Source organism: Stomoxys calcitrans, chromosome 1 (assembly GCF_963082655.1).
Source record: "Stomoxys calcitrans chromosome 1, idStoCalc2.1, whole genome shotgun sequence".
Classification (NCBI taxonomy): Eukaryota; Metazoa; Arthropoda; class Insecta; order Diptera; family Muscidae; genus Stomoxys; species Stomoxys calcitrans.
Genome location: NC_081552.1, coordinates 35,605,078 through 35,626,459, shown reverse-complemented (window position 1 = coordinate 35,626,459; position 21,382 = coordinate 35,605,078). Strand labels below are relative to the sequence as shown.

Genomic DNA, 21,382 nt, shown 5'->3' with positions numbered 1-21,382 from the left:
AGAAAGTTTTTAGGCTATTTTGTCACTTTGAAAATTTTTGCTTGTTTGGCAATTTTTTGTTCATTAGATTAAATAAATGCCACAACTGCTTTAATTGTTCCTCCCTTCGAACCATTGCATAAATGATGCCTTAAAAATGTTCCCTTTGTTTTCTTCCTTTTCCGGTTTGTATATGTATATATTGTGGTTTATCCGTTTATTTTTTGTTTAGTTTAATAAATATATATATAAAACATAATTATATATTAATTTAATTGAATTATTATTGTAATTTTTTTTTTTTTGTATTTATGTTAATTACATCAATTATTGTTAAGAATTGCAATTAATATATCTACAATATATATATTACAGAAATACGTATTTACATACACAACAAACAACCATAGGCATAATTTACCTAAAAGTAGGCTTTAATTTTTTGTATAATTTTTTCTGTTTCCTGTTTTTTTTATTTTACCCTTTTTTTTTGTTTGTAATTTATAATCGTTTGTATTTAGTAACCCAACAATTAAGAAAATTTGTGAAACAAAAAAGGTGTCTTTTTATTATTGAGAAATAAAATGCTAAGAGAAAATAAAAACAAAAAATTGTATAAAAAATGGATAGAACAGAAGGAGAAATATAATGGAAAAAATACAAATCCCAAATTAATTAATATTAAAACCTTTCATCACACATCTATTTACCAAGACTTAAACTACAAGAAGGAGTATTTTGTCAGAACAATAAAGAAGATGAACAAAAAAAAAACGATATACAAAAGAAAAACAAAATAAATTAAAATTTGTTTTTCGTTTTTCTTATTTTCTTAAGTTTTTCTGCAGGAGGCAAAGCAAATCCCATGACAATTTTTCGATGAAAATTTCCTATTATGAGCGGAAAGCAAAGTTTTACCTTGTTCCCTAATGGAATGTTCATGAGCAAATTTGCATTTGCTAAAGGAAAATAAGCAATACGTAGTTTTATTCGTTGGCATTTAAATTTAAAAAATGTTAACTCATTTAGTAATGGCTTAGAGAACATTGCCGAGGACATGTCTTGTGAAAATGTAAATACCTTGGGTTATTTTATTAGAAAATGACGAAAGTGGTGGGGGGGGGCTATAGCATACCAAGACTTTGCTACGTAATTTATGATTTTTTGAAGACAAATTGAGTCAACTCCGTCCATGAGTTATGCCTCACATTCTTACTGTTACCCGATATCAGGGCGATGAGTTATAAGAGTGAGTAGAGTGCTGTGAAGAGAAGAAAAGTTAATTTAAAGTGTTTGGGGAGTTAAATTAGGAGTTCTTGTTTTGACCAGTTTGAGATGGATGAGACACAGTTTCTTAGAAGCATCAGGATAATGGTGAAGAGAACGAAGAGAAGTAAAAGGGGTGGCACGACTTTCTGTGCTTAGGGCTGGGCAGGAGTCATGTAGGAGTGGTTGGCAACAGGTGGAGTCGGAGGTGGTGGAGGTGGCGATCCTCGTCAAGCTCCTGTATGTGAGCAAGCTCGTTCCGGTCCAAAGGACCGATTGCCGTGGGAACAAGGTAACCATTGGTTATTTAAAGGAGCCAATAACTCGCCTTGTCATATCGAGCATCATAGGCTCTCAGTATTTGTGCAAGAGCCGGTGCCGCTCGGCCTCTCGCTGAGACTCTCCGCTCAATACCGCGAATTGTCCGTGACAGCCGTTGCAGCTACTTCATACGGAGCATTGCACTATCCACAACCTGTGGATGCGCCCGATAGCTCGCAGCTAAGCTGTTCGTGACACCAGTAAACACCACACAGATCGGAACTCAATGTTTCAGCCTGTGCGATGCTCAAAGCTATACCGCGCCTCATCATTGGTGGTGAGAAGGGGCGAGGTGCTGCCTTCCCATCTGGCAGTAAGGCGGCTGTGGGTGGGAAATCTGGTGGTGGAGCAGGTGATATTTTTTCGGCATTGTTGGTATAATTAGAGCATGTGTCCCATTTCTGACCGTTATTCCAAAATTCTTTTAAAATTTCAAAATTGTTATACCCACCACCATAGGATGGGGGCATACTAATCTAGTCATTCCTTTTGTAACACCTCGAAATATTGATCTAGGACCCCATAAAGTATATGAATTCTTGATCGTCTCGATAGCGGTCGCACGCAGAGCTAGCCGCTTCCGATTTGACTTCTTGAGCTCATGGAAGCCACAATTTTTGTCTGATTTGGTTGAAATATTACACGTAGTGTTCCGTTATGACTTCCAAAAATGGAGCCAAGTACGGTCCAAATCGGTCTATAACCTGATATAGCTCCCATATAAACCGATCTCCCGATTTGATTTCCTGAGCCCCTGGAAGCCGCAATTTTTGTCCGATTTGGGTGAAATATTGCATATAGTTTTCTGTTATGACTCTCAACAACTGAGCCAAGGACGGTCCAATTCGGTCTCTAAGTAGATATACCTTCCATATTTTGGCAGAATCCATGGTGGTGGGTACCCAAAATTCGGCCCGGCCGAACTTAGCACGCTTTTACTTGTTAATGGTCAAAATGTTTTTTCATGGTCGAAAAATTCACAAAAATCAAAAGTAAGATGTTTTAGAAAAAGAGTAGTCCATAAGATTTTACGCAGCGTCCCAAATCGAGGGTTGTATATGGTTCTCTGAAATTCGTGTTATTGAAGAAGATAAAACTCTTTCGGGATTAAATTTTTCTTTAACATTCTAAGAAAATGAGTTGTCTCAACGATTGTACATGCAAAAAATAAAACCTTAAAGACATTTTAACAAGAAACATAGTAATATTATTACGAAATTTTTCTTTTATAGCAATTTTGTAACGTTTTGCTTCAACATGACGAACGTAACTAACTTTGTTTGTTGTTTGAATGTAACTAACTTTGTTTATTGTAAACCCTTTAGCAACTTCGTACATTTCTTTTGTTGTAAAACCAAAAACTCTTTAACGACAAAAGTGTTTCGACAACCACAATTGGTTATTCGTTTACCGGACCAATAATTATTCTCTTGTGTCTCTCCTACTAGAGAGAGAGAGCTTGAGCATTTAAGCGTTTAGGCAGTGATGGATAAAACGTGATGGGCGGATGGCAAACTCGGAAATGGACAATTTTTAAAGTTTCGCCATAGGTACGTCCAATGACAAAATTCATTATATCAACCTGGAAGGCTTTTAATATAATTGTGTGTCATAACATGGAAATAAGTCCAAATATACTCTGGAAGAGTTTGAAATACCAACTTAGATCTGCATATAATTGGTAAAAATTTGAGTTATAATTATGTTACAACATTAAAATGAACTTGGCATCCTTTTCAATATGCATAATCTATTTTAAAATTAAAATGAATATACACATTCAAAAGCATGACGTTCAATTAATTAATAAGTAAAGAAAAACTTCCATTTGTCACTAATTCTTGCAAAAATTTATAGTAAATAAACCTGTACTTTTATCGTAAACAAAATCCAACATTTTTTAGAAAAAAAGTTTACTTGGCGAAAATTTCTTTTAAGTGAAACGAATTATTTTTTGCGTGTACGCAACATTTTGAATTCAGCAGTGTGTTTGGTTCTCCAAAATTCAAATAATATAACGAGATACAGCATTTTCGGAGTAACATTTTTGTTCAATATTTTGTCTAAATTTGAATTAGGCTATAGCCCATGGTCTTAGAAAATGAGTTGTCCAAGCGATTCTACGTCCCGAATCGAGGGCTGTGTTTGGTTCTACGAACTAATGGGACACCATTACGAAATTTAATGGGACACCATTTTCGGAGTTTAATTTTTGTTTAATATTTTGTCTAAATTTTTATAAGGCTATAACCCTTGGTCTAAGAAAATTATTTGTTGTCAAAGGATTCTACGCAGCGTGAACTCCGTTTGGTTCTACGAAAGTCGAAAAATTGAAGGATTTAAAGCATATTCGGAATAAAATTTTATCCCATGGTCGAAAGTTTCACAAATAATCGAAAGTGAGATTCCTAAAAAAAGACTTATCGAATCGATTGTACCGAGCGTCCCAAATAGAGGGCTGTGTTTTTGGTTCTCCGAACTTCGAAAGATTGAATGAGAGACAGCATTATCGGAGTAAAATTTTTGTTCAATATTTTGTCCACATTTTTATAGGCTATGGTCGAAAATTGCACAAAAAATCGAAAGTGAGATTTCTATGGAAATGAGTTGTCCAAACGATTTTTCGCAGCGTCCCGAATCGAGGGCTGTATATGATTCTCCCAAACTCGAAATATTAAAGGAGATACACAACTTTCGGGGTAAATTGTTTGTTTAATATTTTGTCCAAATTTTTAATAAGCTGTGGTCGAAAATTGCACAAAAAATCGAAAGTGAGATTTCTATGGAAATGAATTGTTCAAACGATTTTTCGCAGCGCACCGCATACGTTTCTCCGAAACTCAAAATATTAAAGGAGATACAGAACTTTCGGGGTAATTTGTTTGTTTAATATTTCGTCCAAATTTTTAATGGGCTATGGTCGAAAAGTGCACAAAAAATCGAAAGTAAGATTTTTAAGAAAATGAGTTGTCCATGCGATTCTTATCAACGTCCCGAACAGAGTGCTGTTTTTTTGGTTCTCCGAACTTCAAAAAATTAAATGGGATACAGCATTTTCGGAGTAATATTTTTCTTTAATATTTTGCCCAAATTTTTAATAGTCGAAAATTGCACAAAAAACCGAAAGTGAGATAACTAAGAAAATGAGTTGTCCAAGCGATTCTTAGCAGCGTATATGGTTGTATATATGGTATGTATATGGTTCTCCGAAATTAAAAATATTGAAGAAGAAACACCATTTAAAGAGTAAATTTTTTGTTTAATATTAGATCCAAATATTAAATGGGATCGAAAAAAAGTGAGATTTCTCATAAAATTATTGGGTTGCCCAAAAAGTAATTGCGGATTTTTTAAAAGAAAGTAAATGCATTTTTAATGAAGCTTTGAATGAACTTTAATCAAATATTCTTTTATTACACTTTTTTTCTAAAGCAAGCTAAAAGTAACAGCTGATAACTGACAGAAGAAAGAATGCAATTACAGAGTCACAAGCTGTGAAAAAATTTGTCAACGCCGACTATATGAAAAATCCGCAATTACTTTTTGGGCAACCCAATAGTTGCCTACGCGATCCTTGCGACGTCCCCGGTTCTCATGGTCAGTAAAATTCCTGTTTGGGGGTGTGGTGAACTTCCATAGACTTGGTCCCAAAAGGAAAGTCAAATTCGTGCTCTACTCCCAAAGTCCTTTTGTTTAAGATCCATATTGCCATGGTTAGTAAATATGTCCGATTTGAGTATACCTTTAATTTGATAACCATATTGTAGTGATAGGTCTATAAATCCGCTTGGCGCGCTTTGGGATTGGACGGCACTCCTAAGCACCCCACCCAGATTTTGATATCAATTTTTTTTAGGTTACTCTAAGTGTGCCAACAAAATTTCACTTCATTCGCGATATCAGATATCAAAAAATGAAGTACCCTATTTTCACAACGGGTCCATAATGCACCATCTGTGAAAGTTACAAGAAAATCTTTTCAGCCGTTTCTGAGTCTATATGGAATACACAAAAAAATAATCGACAAACAAATTAATTTTTATATATATAGAAAGCTGAGCCCGGCCCGCTTCGATGTGTCTTCATTTATGTTAGGTTAGGTTGAAAAGAAGGTGCGGATATAAATCCGCCTCATGCCACTATGGACATACACCTTAGCCAGTTATCGACTTGTTGTGCACTCTAATACTAAAAAAGGTCAACTCGAGAAAGACAATAGGAATTCCGTTCTACTTACAATATCATTAATGGTTTTCCATGCCACGTATAGTCTGGTATAGTGTCCGCACATAAGTGCCGTTGTCTGTTAGACGCCAAAGACGGGCAATGACATAGGAAATGCTCCAACGTCTGATCATCTTCCCCGAATACCTTACACATGCTATTACTTGCCGCACCGATTTTACATAAGTGAACTCGTAGTCCTATGTGTATCGTTATGATACCGAGACCTATACTGACCTCCTTCTTACTTCGTTTCAGTAATAGCCTAATCTTCTTACGATTTGTCGTCCTACCGACCGTTTATAACATAAATTACATGCGCAGTATTACATGCGCGTTCAGTGTCCACGCCCTTAACTCGGACTGCGTCGACCCAATAGGTTTGGTTTAACGAAGGTTATTGACGGCCGTTTGTTGACCTTCACTGTCAAATCGTCTCCTTTGTCATTCCCAGTTACTCTGTTATGGCCCGGCACCCAAACGATGCGGATTGTGCGTTAATTTCGTTCTTACATTCCAAGATTGTTCGTGATCTTACCGTCCTGGTTATTATTGCCCTTATAGCCTGTTTACTGTCCGTAAAGATGTTCATACTCGACGTCCTCGCGTTAACACCGCACCACCTCACGCATTCCGTAATCGCCCGGATCTGCGCCTGCAGGACCATATTATGGCCAGGCAGTCTAAAGCAGATCTCAGTCCCCGGGTACTCAACGTAGACGCCCAGGCCCACTCTGTCCTCTTTGATCCATCCGTGTAACATGGATGGATCTATTCTAAAAATTTTTCAACATTTTAACTAATAAGAATTTTTCTAAAGAAATCTGTTGTATTTATATCTATTTTTATCTATGGCAAAGATTGGCACTTAAACTACTTGCAACACCTATTGCTAAGGCCCGTCTTAGCTTGAGAAAGTTAAAAAATGACACCGCAAACAACCGCAACGAAATTCCTATGTTTTATTTTTCTCTATTCAAAGGATCGATAGGTTGCCATATCAAAGATAAATGAAGTATGATCAATATTGACCGCCCTGCCCTCTCTCTGTTCATATTGGTTTCGCCAAATTAGCGGCATCTACTGGCTGTTTTCAATTGGATGAATTAAATCCTATTGAAATCAACCAGTAGATGACGCTAATTTAAATGGTAGTGCCACTCACTTGGAGTGGTTTAACGCCTATAACACTGATTGTCATGTGGTAGTTGTCCTATTAAATAGTCATAATTTAGTATTTTTATACCCTCCACCATAAGATGGGGGGTATACTAATTTCGTCATTCTGTTTGTAACTACTCGAAATATTCGTCTGAGACCCCATAAAGTATATATATTCTTGATCGTCGCGACATTTTATGTTGATCTAGCCATGTCCGTCCGTCTGTCCGTCCGTCTGTCCGTCCGTCCGTCTGTCTGTCGAAAGCACGCTAACTTCCGAAGGAGTAAAGCTAGCCGCTTGAAATTTTGCACAAATACTTCTTATTAGTGTAGGTCGGTTGGTATTGTAAATGGGCCATATCGGTCCATGTTTTGATATAGCTGCCATATAAACCGATCTTGGGTCTTGACTTCTTGAGCCTCTAGAGTGCGCAATTCTTATCCGATTGGGATGAAATTTTGCACGACGTGTTTTGTTATGATATCCAACAACTGTGCCAAGTATGGTTCAAATCGGTTTATAACCTGATATAGCTGCCATATAAACCGATCTTGGGTCTTGACTTCTTGAGCCTCTAGAGTGCGCAATTCTTGTCCGATTGGAATGAAATTTTGCACGACGTGTTTCGTTATGATATCCAACAACTGTGCCAAGTATGGTTCAAATCGGTCCATGTTTTGATACAGCTGCCATATAAACCGATCTTGGGTCTTGACTTCTTGAGCCTCTAGAGTGCGCAATTCTTGTCCGATTGGAATGAAATTTTGCACGACGTGTTTCGTTATGATATCCAACAACTGTGCCAAGTATGGTTCAAATCGGTCCATAACCTGATATAGCTGCCATATAAACCGATCTTGGGTCTTGACTTTTTGAGCCTCTAGAGTGCGCAATTCTTGTCCGATTGGAATGAAATTTCGCACGACGTGTTTTGTTATGATATCCAACAACTGTGTCAAGTATAGTTCAAATCGGTCCATAACCTGATATAGCTGCCATATCAACCGATCTTGGGTCTTGACTTCTTGAGCCTCTAGAGTGCGCAATTCTTATCCGATTGGAATGAAATTTTGCACGACGTATTTTGTTATGATATCCAAAAAATGTGCCATGTATGGTTCAAATCGGACCATAACCTAATATAGCTGCCATATAAACCGATCTTGGGTCTTGACTTCTTGAGCCTCTAGAGTATGCAATTCTTGTCCGATTGGAATAAAATTTTGCACGACGTGTTTTGTTATGATATCCAACAACTTTGCCAAGTATAGATCAAATCGGTCCATAACCTGATATAGCTGCCATATCAACCGATCTTGGGTCTTGACTTCTTGAGCCTCTAGAGTGCGCAATTCTTATTCGATTGGAATGAAATTTTGCACGACGTGTTTTGCTATGATATCCAACAACTGTGCCAAGTATAGTTCAAATCGGTTCATAACCTGATATAGCTGCCATATAAACCGATCGTGGGTCTTGACTTCTTGAGCCTCTAGCGTGCGCAATTCCTATCCGATTGGAATGAACTTTTGCACGACGTGTTTTGTTATGATATCCAACAACTGTGCCAAGTATGGTTCAAATCGGTCCATAACCTGATATAGCTGCCATATAAACCGATCTTGGGTCTTGACTTCTTGAGCCTCTAGAGTGCGCAGTTCTTATCCGATTGGAATGAAATTTTGCACGACGTGTTTTGTTATGATATCCAACAACTGTGCCAAGTATGGTTCAAATCGGTACATAACCTTATATAGATGTCATATAAACCGATCTTGGGTCTTGACTTCTTGAGCCTCTAGAGGGCGCAATTCTTATCCAATTTGAGTGAATTTTGGCACGTAGTATTTTGTTATGATATCCAACAACTGTGCCAAGTATGGTTCAAATCGGTCCATAACCTGATATAGCTGCCATATAAACCGATCTGGGATCTTGACTTCTTGAGCCTCCAGAGGTCGCAATTATTATCCGATTTGCCTGAAATTTTGTACGACGGATTCTCTCATGACCATTAACATACGTGTTTATTATGGTCTGAATCGGTCTATAGCCCGATACAGCTCCCATATAAATCGATCTCTCTATTTTACTTCTTGAGCTCACAAAGAGCGCAATTCTTATTCGAATTGACTGACATTTTACACAGGTCTCCAACATAAATATAATTTAATTGTGGTACAAATCGGACCATATCTTAATATCGCTCTAATCGCAGAGCAAATCTTCTTTTGTTTTTTTTGTCGTTTTTGCCAAAGAAGAGATGCCGGGAAAAGAACTCGACAAATGCGATCCATGGTGGAGGGTATATAAGATTCGGCCCGGCCGAACTTAGCACGCTTTTACTTGTTTTAAATCAAATCAAATTGCCATATATGACGATTTTCTGTGTTAAGAAACTAATTTTCCTGTCTATATATTTGTTGCGGTGGCGATAGTTCTTACTATTAAACCATGTTAAACTTTTGAACAAAAAAGTATTGCCCAGCAGTACGTTGTTTGGTCTCGTCTATGGATGAGCTTAAAATGGTTGCAATCTTAACGTTAATGTTCACAACTCCTCCTATCACGCTGAACGGCATAATTTTGGGGGTATGACGGCCTACATTTATTTGTGTCTCCACACATTAATTAAATCACACAGTGTCCTGTTAGGTCATTATGATTGATCGACTGTTTTGGGGTGAGGTGGTCCGCTAGACATATGAACAGAATGAAGATATGAGATTCGCAGTCCACAAACTTATACCATTAATTTAACCCCATATTGTCATGATAGGTGTATACAGCCGTTTGGTGGAGGACGTATATATGAGGGTTGTGCGCCATAGCAGGTTATGTACCGATTTGCGCCAAACTAAACATAGTTGTTGGAAGTCATAATAAAACACCTCATCAAGATCCCGGATCGGTTTATATGGCAGCTACACCAGGTTATTAACCGATTTTAACCGTAATAAGCACAGTGGTTGGAAGTGACACCAAAACACCACGTACAAAATTATAGCTAAATCGGATAAGAATTACGCCCCTTAAAAGCTGAAGAAGTCAAGACCCAAGATCGGTTTATATGGCAGCTACACCAGGTTATTAACCGATTTTAACCGTAATAAGCACAGTGGTTGGAAGTGACACCAAAACACCACGTACAAAATTATAGCTAAATCGGATAAGAATTACGCCCCTTAAAAGCTGAAGAAGTCAAGACCCAAGATCGGTTTATATGACAGCTATATCAGGTTATTAACCGATTTGCGCCATACAGAGCACAGCTGTTGGAAGTGATACCAAAACACTACGTGCACAATTTCAGTCAAATCGGATAAGAATAGCGCCCTATAGAAGTCAAGACCCCAGATCGGTTTATATGGCAGCTATATCAAAACATGGATCGATGTGGCCAATTCACAGTCCCAACCGACCTACACTAAGAAAAGTATTTGTGCAAAATTTCAAATGCCTAGCTTTACTCCTTCGAAAGTTAGCGTGATTTCGACAGACAGATGGACGGACATGGCTAGATCGACATAGAATGTCATGACGATCAAGAATATATATACTTTATGGGGTCTCAGACGCAAATTTCGAGGTGTTACAAACAGAATGACGAAATTAGTATACCCCCATCCCATGGTGGAGGGTATAATTATCAACAAACACACAAAGAACTATACGAAACTTATTTCAATTATCATAGGCATCCGTTTCTCCTTTCATGTATTATATGTTTATTTTTATTGAGATTTAATTGAACTCTATGGGATCTATATGTATGATAGCGAATTAGTTATAATGTAGTTATGTTTAAATATTTTCTCTTGTTTAAACCATGTGGCCTTTATTATTCCGAGAAAATTGTTTGTGTTTTTCTTAAATAAAAAAAATAATAAAAACCAATATTTTTTTAATGCCTGAGTAGAATTTTGTCATTTGACTTAATAACCGTATTCACACCGATAAGCACACACACAAACTGATACACTTTTATTTATAAATACATATTCATACTGATGTATGCATAATTTTCATGGTTCATTTGACAAACAATGCAATTGTCATTTTTTATTGAAAAATAAATTATATATAAATATACCCTAATGAATAAAACCAATTTATATTCTATATAAGCATTTGCCTATAGAAAATAACCCCAACAATTATCAAACACACAAAAGTATTTCTTGGAAATATTTTAATAGAAATTTAAGGACATTAAAAATGAAACATTTATAAAGCATAGCAAAAACAGAAGATTACAACATCCTTCTGCTACAAAGACACAAACAGACATAAATCAAATTGAATTTAAAATTCTCTTCATAATCACAATAAATCTATGAATAAGAAAGCATGCAGATAAAAGAAGATTCAAATTACTTATTGTTAAAATATTGAAAAGATGAACTTAATTGAAGGAAAATGTAGTTATAACAATAGAAGTAAAACTCCAACCAATGGAAAAATGGAATGAAACAAAATATACAAAAAATAGTAACATTTTACAAAATTAAAAAAAAAAAAATTTTTGTTTTTTCTTCGTCTCTAAAGGTTAGTATGGGAGGCAAAACTTTATGAAAATTGAAATCGGGCCCTAGTAAAAACAACACATGAAATTTTTTCTAAAAATATTTAAATGATATTTTTCTAGAGACAAAATTTCAGCGTAATATTTTCATATGACAGACCTGTGTAAAATGACAGCCAATTCGAATAAGAATTGCGCCCTTTGGGGGCTCAAGAAGTAAAATAGAGAGATCGATTTATATGGGAGCTGTATCGGGCTATAGGCCGATTCAGACCATAATAAACACGTATGTTGATAGTCATGAGAGAATCCGTCGTACAAAATTTCAGGCAAATCGGATAATAATTGCGACCTTTACAGGCTCAAGATGTCAAGATCCAAGATCGGTTTATATGACAGCTATATCAGGTTATGAACCGATTTGAACCATACTAAGCACAGTTGTTGGATTCATTCAAATCGGATAAAAATTGCGCCCTCTAGAGGCTCAAGAATGACGCACTCTAGAGGCTCTAGAAGTCAAGACCCAAGATCGGTTTATATGGCAGCTATATCGGGTTACGGACCGATTTGAACCATACTTGGCACAGTTGTTTGATATTATAGCAAAACACGTCGTGCAAAATTTCATTCCAATCGGACAAGAATTGCACAATCTAGAGGCTTTAGAAGTCAAGACCCAAGATCGGTTTATATGGCAGCTATATCAGGTTATGGACCGATTTGAACCATACTTGGCACAGTTGTTGGATATTATAACAAAACACGTTGCGCCAAAATTCATTCAAATCGGATAAGAATTGCTCCCTCTAGAGGCTCAAGAAGTCAAGACCCAAGATCGGTTTATATGACAGCTATATCAAAACATGGACCGATATGGCCCATTTACAATACCAACCGACCTACACTAATAAGAAGTATTTGTGCAAAATTTCAAGCGGCTAGCTTTACTCCTTCGGAAGTTAGCGTGCTTTCGACAGACAGACGGACGGACGGACGGACATGGCTAGATCGACATAAAATGTCACGACGATCAAGAATATATATACTTTATGGGGTCTCAGACGAATATTTCGAGTAGTTACAAACAGAATGACGAAATTAGTATACCCCCCATCTTATGGTGGAGGGTATAAAAACATTTTAAAGTCAGCAAAAAGTGTATTGTTGCTAGAAGCATTTGACTGGTTTCCTTCACAGCGATTTCATTTTCGACCAAGAAAAATCATCAGCAGGAGATGTCAAATGGATCATGGTGCTTTACAACCATTCCAACTAGAGTAAGTTGTAAAGCATTCATCTGAATTTGAACAGGGCAATAAATATTTTTAAAGACAAAATTTTAACTCATTACGCCTGACCTTCGATTTTGTTGTCCGATTTTGATGACATTTTATCTCTATATATAAAAGAGAGGCGTGCTTGATTGACTGACTGATCAACGCCCAGCCCAAACTGCTTAAGCTAGAGTCATGAAATTTGGCACGAATGTGGGTCTTGGATCGTTATAAGACGGGGTTTTGTGATATTCTTACGCTTAGGTACGAAATGATAATTTTTTACCCAAAAAAAGGTACGAAAAATGAAAAAGGAGCGGATAGAGCTAGAACTTCGGAATTTGGCTTAAATGATTGTTGTTGCGATATAAAGGGGGTAGATAGAAAAAATATGAAAAATATTAATGGAAACGAAAGAAACGTACGTTTATCATTTCTTACTTTTTTACGGACTGAGCTACAGCTCTAAAATTTGGAATACAGTTACAGTTAGGCAATATGTACCGAGCGACTAGACTTTTTTGATATTGATATATATTTTGATATATTTTTGCAGATTGAGCTACATCTATGAAAATAGGGTTACTGGTACATTTTGGCAGCATGCAACGTATAACTAGAAGATTGTTTTGAAATTTGAGCATTTAGGTACTAAAACGTAAACAATGGTACTTTATTTACGGATTGAGCTAAGACCTTAAAATTGCTATACAGTTACACCTTGGTATTGGGTGTACTATCGGGGGCTGCGAAGCGCCGGGCATATGCTAGTATATTCATTATTTAGAGAATTTATATTGACGTAGCAATTTTTTCAACTCCAACCACGAATTGCGCTCTATAACGGCTCAAGAAGTCAAGATCCAATATCGGTTTATAGGTCAGCAATACCAGGTTATGAACCAATTTAAGCCATACTTAGTACAGTTGTTGGAAGTGATACCAGAACACCACGTGGAAAATTCAGTCAAATCGGACGAGAATTGCGCCCTCTAGAGGCTCAAGAATTCAAGGCCCAAAATCGGCTTATATGGCAGCTATATCGAAACATGGACCGATTAAGCCCATTTGCCATCCCCACCGACCTACACTACTAAGAAGTATTTGTGCAAAATTTCAAGCGCCTAGTTTTACTCCTTCGAAAGGACTTTAAATGGCATGACGATCCAGAATATATATACTTTAAGGGGTCTTAGACGCATATTTCGAGGTGTTACAAACTGAATGACAAAATAAGTATACCCCCATCTTATGGGTATAACAAGATAGCAAAGCAATGAGTAAACCATTTTTTTACCATACCACGTGTCTTTAACGATGATTTTAGAACAAGAAGACCGGTTTATTGGACCACAAAAGTTTTATATTGATTCATTAATTCATGCCTAAAACTCAGGTTTTCCAAACTGTAAATGTAGTTAATAAATAACCCTGAGTTCTGTAGCTGTCAATACCAGTAGAATATCTGGGCACTACTATAGTGTATGTAACAAATACTCTGTGATATATGGCTGAAAACACCAGTTGAATCTCTGAGCACTATAGGCTTTAGGCTTGGTTAAACCCTGTGAACTATGGCTGTTAATACCAGTAGAACATCTGAGTACTATAGGTTATTGTGTTAGTTACTTCTACCCTGGGAACTATGGCTGTAAGAACCAGTAGTCTCTGGGCACTGCTGTAGATTCACAGTTTGGCTGTTTTAAGGTAGCTGCTGTCTAAGCTTGCGATAGCTGTCTACACCCAACGATCGCAAATGCCAGACTAAAGCAGTGGTGATGTACACAACCAGCCTATAGCGATATCATTGTTATAACGTTATCAACACATTGATGAGTATAGATGAGTTTGCGATGTTTTGGTGTTGGTTGTTGTCTCTTATAAATACTCTTAGTTGTCTCTTATAATTACTTTCGTAAAATAATTCACTTATGGCAAATGTGTATATAAGTACATAAACATACACACGTACATAAAACTCTCATTACCAAATAACCAGAAAGGTAAGCTTATTCAAAAAGTAATAACTACTTATTTTTAGGCATCGTTTCTAATTACAATACTTTTACATGGCAATGTCCTAGGAGGAAAGTCCTTCCGCACAAGCAAACCCAAAGTTCAAAAATAGGTACTTTTGCCTAAGCATACAAGTTGTTAAAAAATAATGACATATAACCTTAGTTCAACGTTGTTAAAAAATAACTACTTACACCCAAGCATGTTCGCGGTTTCCCCACCACCACGTTCTCAATGCTCAGTTTCTTTGATGAACACAAATTTTATTTGAATAATTCCAATTATAAATGATATTAAAACTTTAACGCAGCCGAGAGTTGAATCAAGAACATTCCGTTTTCAAAACAGACGCTATATGCATTCATCCTCATTACTTTTGTTTGAATGATACACTATTTGCTCCTTTCAATATTAGCTAACAACACAAAAGCAAACTTTAATTTTGTTTCTTCAAAGATGGCCATGCCATTGGATTTATGTTTGACATATTCTACTTATAGACACAATATTCTAAAACATAGGAGTGATTTTAGTAGTTTTGTGGCAAAGAGCGTACATCAGTAGATTTACAATACAAGGGTCCCCAGTTCGAATCTCGGACCAGCAAAATGATTTTAAAATTTTTTATTTCTTTAAAATTACGCCCACAGCATGCGGAACCATCGACGGATTAATGGGGAGGTAAAAAAAATTAAAAATATTTTTTATATTAATAACGCCACAATATTTCCCTCCTAGTGCTACTAAGTGGTGTCGCTTTGCGGCAAGCCATTCAGACTCGCAAATAAAATGGAGGTCCCTTATCATTGAGCTTAACCTTGTTCCGGACAGCACTCGTAGGTTTGAGATAGTTTTGCCCGCAGTTTCTTAATGGCATTTTTATCAATACCAAGGTTATAATAATGATTTTGTTTTTATTATTACAAATAAGTGCTTATTCTTGAGCTTCATCGAATGTTGCATGTAATGACATTTGTACTACCGGAGCACATATGGTATTCCTGTTGATAACTCGTTATATTTTAAAAGCTAGTAAATCTAAGGATAATGAGTTATCCATTATTTTACATGCCAAAACTAATGACTTGTACTTACCAAGTTTTTGCTGGAATGTATTGGGTTGGGTTGCCCAAAAAGTAATTGCGGATTTTTAAAAGAAAGTAAGTGCATTTTTAATAAAACTTAGAAAGAACTTTAATCAAATACACTTTTTTCACACTTTTTTTCTAAAGCAAGCTAAAAGTAACAGCTGATAACTGACAGAAGAAAGAATGCAATTACAGAGTCACAAGCTGTGAAAAAATTTGTCAACGCCGACTATATAAAAAATCCGCAATTACTTTTTGGGCAACCCAATACAATAATTTCTCTTGTTATTTGTTTAAATTCATATACTAGCTGGACAGGGCCCCATCTGCTGCCCCTTCTTTAACTCTCTAATACCTTTTTAGGGTAGGGACACTTCGCCCTGAATTATAATAATGATTTTGTTTCTATATCGAATTCGTGCTACTGTAGCCTATGTCCGCCTATGACGCTGAACGCCTGCGTTCGAATCCTAGCGAGAACTTCAGAAAAAATTTAAAGCGGTGATTATCCCCTCTTAATGCTGGCGACATTTTCGAGGTACTATGCCATGCATGGTCATGGAAAAAATTCTCCCCAAAGAGGTGTCGCACTGCCGCACGCCGTTCGGACTCGCCTATAAAAAAGGTCCCTTATCGTTGATAAACTCAACTTGAATCGGTTTCTGGGCAAATGTTCACTCTACTCCCAAATGCCTTTCTATAGAGTCCCATATTACCGTATTGGTAAATATTTCGGGTTTAGGGGAATTTCAGGCGTGGAGTGGCCACCCAGACACTTGGTCATTAAAGTAGATATAAGATTCGTGCTCTACTTTCTAAAACATTTTATATAAACCCATAATGGCATGATCGGTCAATAAGTTATATTTGAGGGTGGAGCTGACCCCAAGGTCTTTGTTCTGAAAATGAGTATCAATATCCCGAAAATCTATTTATTTCCACCCTAAATAGCTTTAATAGAATTGGGAGGTATTTTGGGGTGCGACGGCTCCCCAAATACATGGCTCTTCGATTGGATATCAAATTCGTTTGTTTTTCTCAACCACCCTTTTGTTTCAGCTCAAACGTACCCTTTAGGACGTACCCCCAAACACGTGGCTCCAAAATTGGATATTAAATTCGTATTCTACTCTCTATTTTTGGAAGGAAAACGCCCACCTAGACTTGAATGCAAATTTTAATGCCATATTCATAATCTACACCCAAATACCTATCATTTGAGTCTCATATAGCCATGGTCTGCTAATATGTCCATTTTCTGGTATTTGGGGGTGGGGTGACCTCCCATTACTTGGACCAAATGTCATGTTATGTCATATTTGTAATCTAATGCCAAATACTTTTCATTTGAGTCCCATATTGATAGGAACGCCGAATATATCTGTTTAGAGAAGTTTTGGGGTGGGCCCGCTGGGCCGCCCACTTTGATTTGATACCTTTGATTTGATAACCATATTGTGGCCATCGGTCCACTTTTGGTTTTGGGTGGCGTTTTTGGGGTAAAGGGGAGGGACCACCCCATCCGATTTCTAAAAATTATATAGCCTTTGTTTCCTTCCAGACGAACTTACACAATCTGTGCAAATTTTAAGAAAATCGGTTCAGCCGTGTTTGATTCTACGTTGGTTGGTCTGGAAGGAAACATAGGCTATATAGTGTTTCGGTATCGGAAGGGGGACGGACCCTCCCCCTTATGCCAAAAACACAACACAATATAGGTATCAAATGAAAGGTATTGGAGAATAGAATACGAATATGGTATTAAAATTTGAGTCTAAATACCCATCGGGCCGCCCCAACCCCAAATAGACATATTGGACGTTCATTTCAATATGGGGCTCAAATGTAAGTTTTTCGGGAGTATATTTCCAAACCTGCATACAAAATCAGATCGAATTATAAGGGGTCACGCCACCCCTCAAAAACGCATTTAGACCCATTATGACTATATGATACATTTTTAGACATCGGGTGAAGGCGGACCCTCTCCCTTATCCCAAAAAACCAAAAAACGGTACCCATATCCGAAAGTGGTTCGATTGGCACTATAAGGGTACCAAATGAAAGGTATTGGAGACCAGATTACGAATATCGTATTAAAATTAGGGTCCAAGTACCCTGCGAGCTCTCCCCCCACATCGAATACAAGATACTCTAGAGCATACTGTATGAAAGATTAAACCTAAAACCTGCCATCTCTTTGTTGACCACAAAGCCGCTTTCGATACCCCTTAACGTTCAAAGGTACAATATTTCAAGAAATGTCTGAGTTTGGTATTCCTGCAAAATTAATAAGACTCTGCAAGATGACATTTGCTGATACGCAGACAGCCTATCGTGTGATCTCTTTAATATCCTGCTGGAGAAGATTATACGAGATGCAGATGTGCATATATACGGAAGTAGTAACTGCAGCCTTTGTTTGTTTGTTGATGTTTTGTGGGGTGAGGTGGTCCCCCAGACACTTAGCTCTGAAAAAGTATAAGCATCATGCTCTACCTTAAAAAACCATTTTTAAAACCCCATATTGCCATTGGCTTAAGGGGAGTTTATGGGATGAGGCATTCCCCATCGGGCACTTGGCCCCAAAATTGTTTATTAAATTCGTTTTTATTTTTAAATCTCAAATACCTTTCATATGAGCCCCATATTCCCGTTGGTCATTGCTGTTTGTGGGTTGTTTTTGAGGAAGTGTAGACACGCAGAAAATTGGTTCCGAAAGTGGGTATCAATTTCGTGCTCTACTCCCCAATACCTTTCACTTGAGCCCCACATTGACATGGTCGGTAAATATGTCCGATTTAGGGGTGTTTTGGGGAGTGAGGTGGTCGCCCAAACACTGGAAATATATTAGCAACTAGCTTTGCTCTCAAATATCATTTATTTGAACCCCATATTGCCATTGGCCTCAAAATGGGATATCAAATACTTTTGCTAATCTCAAATACCTTTTATTTAAACCCCTTACTGCAAAAGTCACCAAATATGTCCGGTTTTGGGTATTGGCCCTAAAAACTATCAATATCGAGCTCCACTCTTTTTAAGACCCAAATTGTCATGGTGAGCAAATACGTCCTTTTTGCGGGTGGGACGTCGGTTAGACAGTTGGTCCCGAATGTTGATATCACATTAATAGTCTACACCCAATTACCTTTCATTTGTGCACCATATTTCCATAGTAGAGAAACATGACCGTTTTAGGGGCTGTTTTGAGGGATGGGGCGGCCACTCAGTGACTTAGCCCTGAAAATATGTATCAGATTCTTGTTTTACTCTAAAATATCTCTAATACGAGCCCCATATTGCAATGGTCAGAAAACACTTCCTAATTGGGTGGTTTTATGGGGTTAGGGTGGCCCATAAACACACTTAGTCCTACAATTGGATATCGAGACGTTTTCTAGTCTTAAATACCTTTCATTTGAGTCCCATATTGTCGTGATTGGACTATATATATATATTTGGTAGGTTTTGGGGGTGGGCGGCCCCCTAGGTACCCCATCCGAAATTTGAATACCAAATTTTTTTTTTGTAGGTTACTATAAGATAGCACACTAAATTTCGGTTATATCGCACCACCCATCTCCAAAATCTGGCGTTTCTGATAATTAGGGTAAGGGGGAGGGTCCGCCGCCCACGCCCTTGTACGTACACGTATACATATACACACACGCACACAAATTGCTTTGTGGCTGTTGGCAAAACGTCGGTCAGCTTGATGGCAAGATGGCGGATTGCTCCATTTATTTGTGGTTGTCGTACAAATGAGACCACCTTTAATTGTTACGCCATGATAGCCGGGCTAACTTCTAGTGATGCAAACTAAATAAAACAAGTAAAAGCGTGCTAAGTTCGGCCGGGCCGAATCTTATATACCCTCCACCATGGATCGCATTTGTCGAGTTCTTTTCCCGGCATCTCTTCTTAGGCAAAAAAAAGGATATAAGAAAAGATTTGCTCTGCTATTAGAGCGATATCAAGATATGGTCCGGTTTGGACCACAATTAAATTATATGTTGAAGACTTGTGTAAAATGTCAGCCAATTCGATTAAGAATTGCGCCCTCTGTGGGCTCAAGAAGTAAAATAGAGAGATCGATTTATATGGGAGCTGTATCGGCCTATAGACCAATTCAGACCATAATAGACACATATGTTAATGGTCATGAGAGAATCCGTCGTACAAAATTTCAGGCAAATCGGATAATAATTGCGACCTCTAGAGGCTCAAGAAGTCAAGATCCCAGATCGGTTTATATGGCAGCTATATCAGGTTATGAACCGACTTGTACTTTATTTGACATAGTTGTTGAAAGTAACAAAAACAAACCTCTTGCGAAATTTCAGCCAAATCGGATAGAAATTGAGCCCTCTAGAAGCTCAAGAAGTCAAGTCCCCAGATCTGTTTATATGACAGCTATATCAGGTTATTAACCGATTTGAACCATATTTGGCACAGTTGTTGGATATCATAACAAAATACTACGTGCCAAAATTCATTCAAATTGGATAAGAATTGCGCACTCTAGAGGCTCAAGAAGTCAAGATCCAAGATCGGTTTATATGACAGCTATATAATGTTATGGACCGATTTGAACCATACTTGGCACAGTTGTTGGATATCGTAACAAAACACGTCGTGCAAAATTTCATTCCAATCGGATAAGAATTGCGCACTCTAGAGGCTCAAGAAGTCAAGACCCCAGATCGGTTTATATGGCAGCTATATCAGGTTATGAACCGATTTGAACTATACTTGGCACAGTTGTTGGATATCATAACAAAACACGTCGTGCAAAATTTCATCCCAATCGGATAAGAATTGCGCACTCTAGAGGCTCAAGAAGTCAAGATCCAAGATCGGTTTATATGACAGCTATATAATGTTATGGACCGATTTGAACCATACTTGGCACAGTTGTTGGATATCATAGCAAAACACGTCGTGCAAAATTTCATCCCAATCGGATAAGAATTGCGCACTCTAGAGGCTCAAGAAGTCAAGACCCAAGATCGGTTTATATGGCAGCTATATCAGGTTATAAACCGATTTGAACCATACTTGGCACAGTTGTTGGATATCATAACAAAACACGTCGTGCAAAATTTCATCCCAATCGGATAAGAATTGCGCACTCTAGAGGCTCAAGAAGTCAAGACCCATGATCGGTTTATATGGCAGCTATATCTGGTTATAAACCGATTTGAACCATACTTGGCACAGTTGTTGGATATCATAACAAAACACGTCGTGCAAAATTTCATCCCAATCGGGTAAGAATTGGGCACTCTAGAGGCTCAAGAATTCAAGACCCAAGATCGGTTTATATAGCAGCTATATCAAAACATGGACCGATATGGCCCATTTACAATACCAACCGACCTACACTAATAAAAAGTATTTTTGCAAAATTTCAAGCGGCTAGCTTTACTGCTTCGGAAGTTAGTGTGCTTTCGACAGACAGACGGACAGACGGACATGGCTAGATCAACATAAAATTTCACGACGATCAAGAATATATATA

General features: G+C 37.5%; 1 protein-coding gene across 4 annotated transcripts in view; it reads left to right on the top strand.

The window, feature by feature from the left end:
- LOC106092414 (protein phosphatase 1 regulatory subunit 16A) overlaps positions 1-21,382 on the top strand; it is a 562,806-nt gene that overhangs the window by 539,891 nt on the left and 1,533 nt on the right. The gene's annotated exons all lie outside the window — the stretch shown is intronic.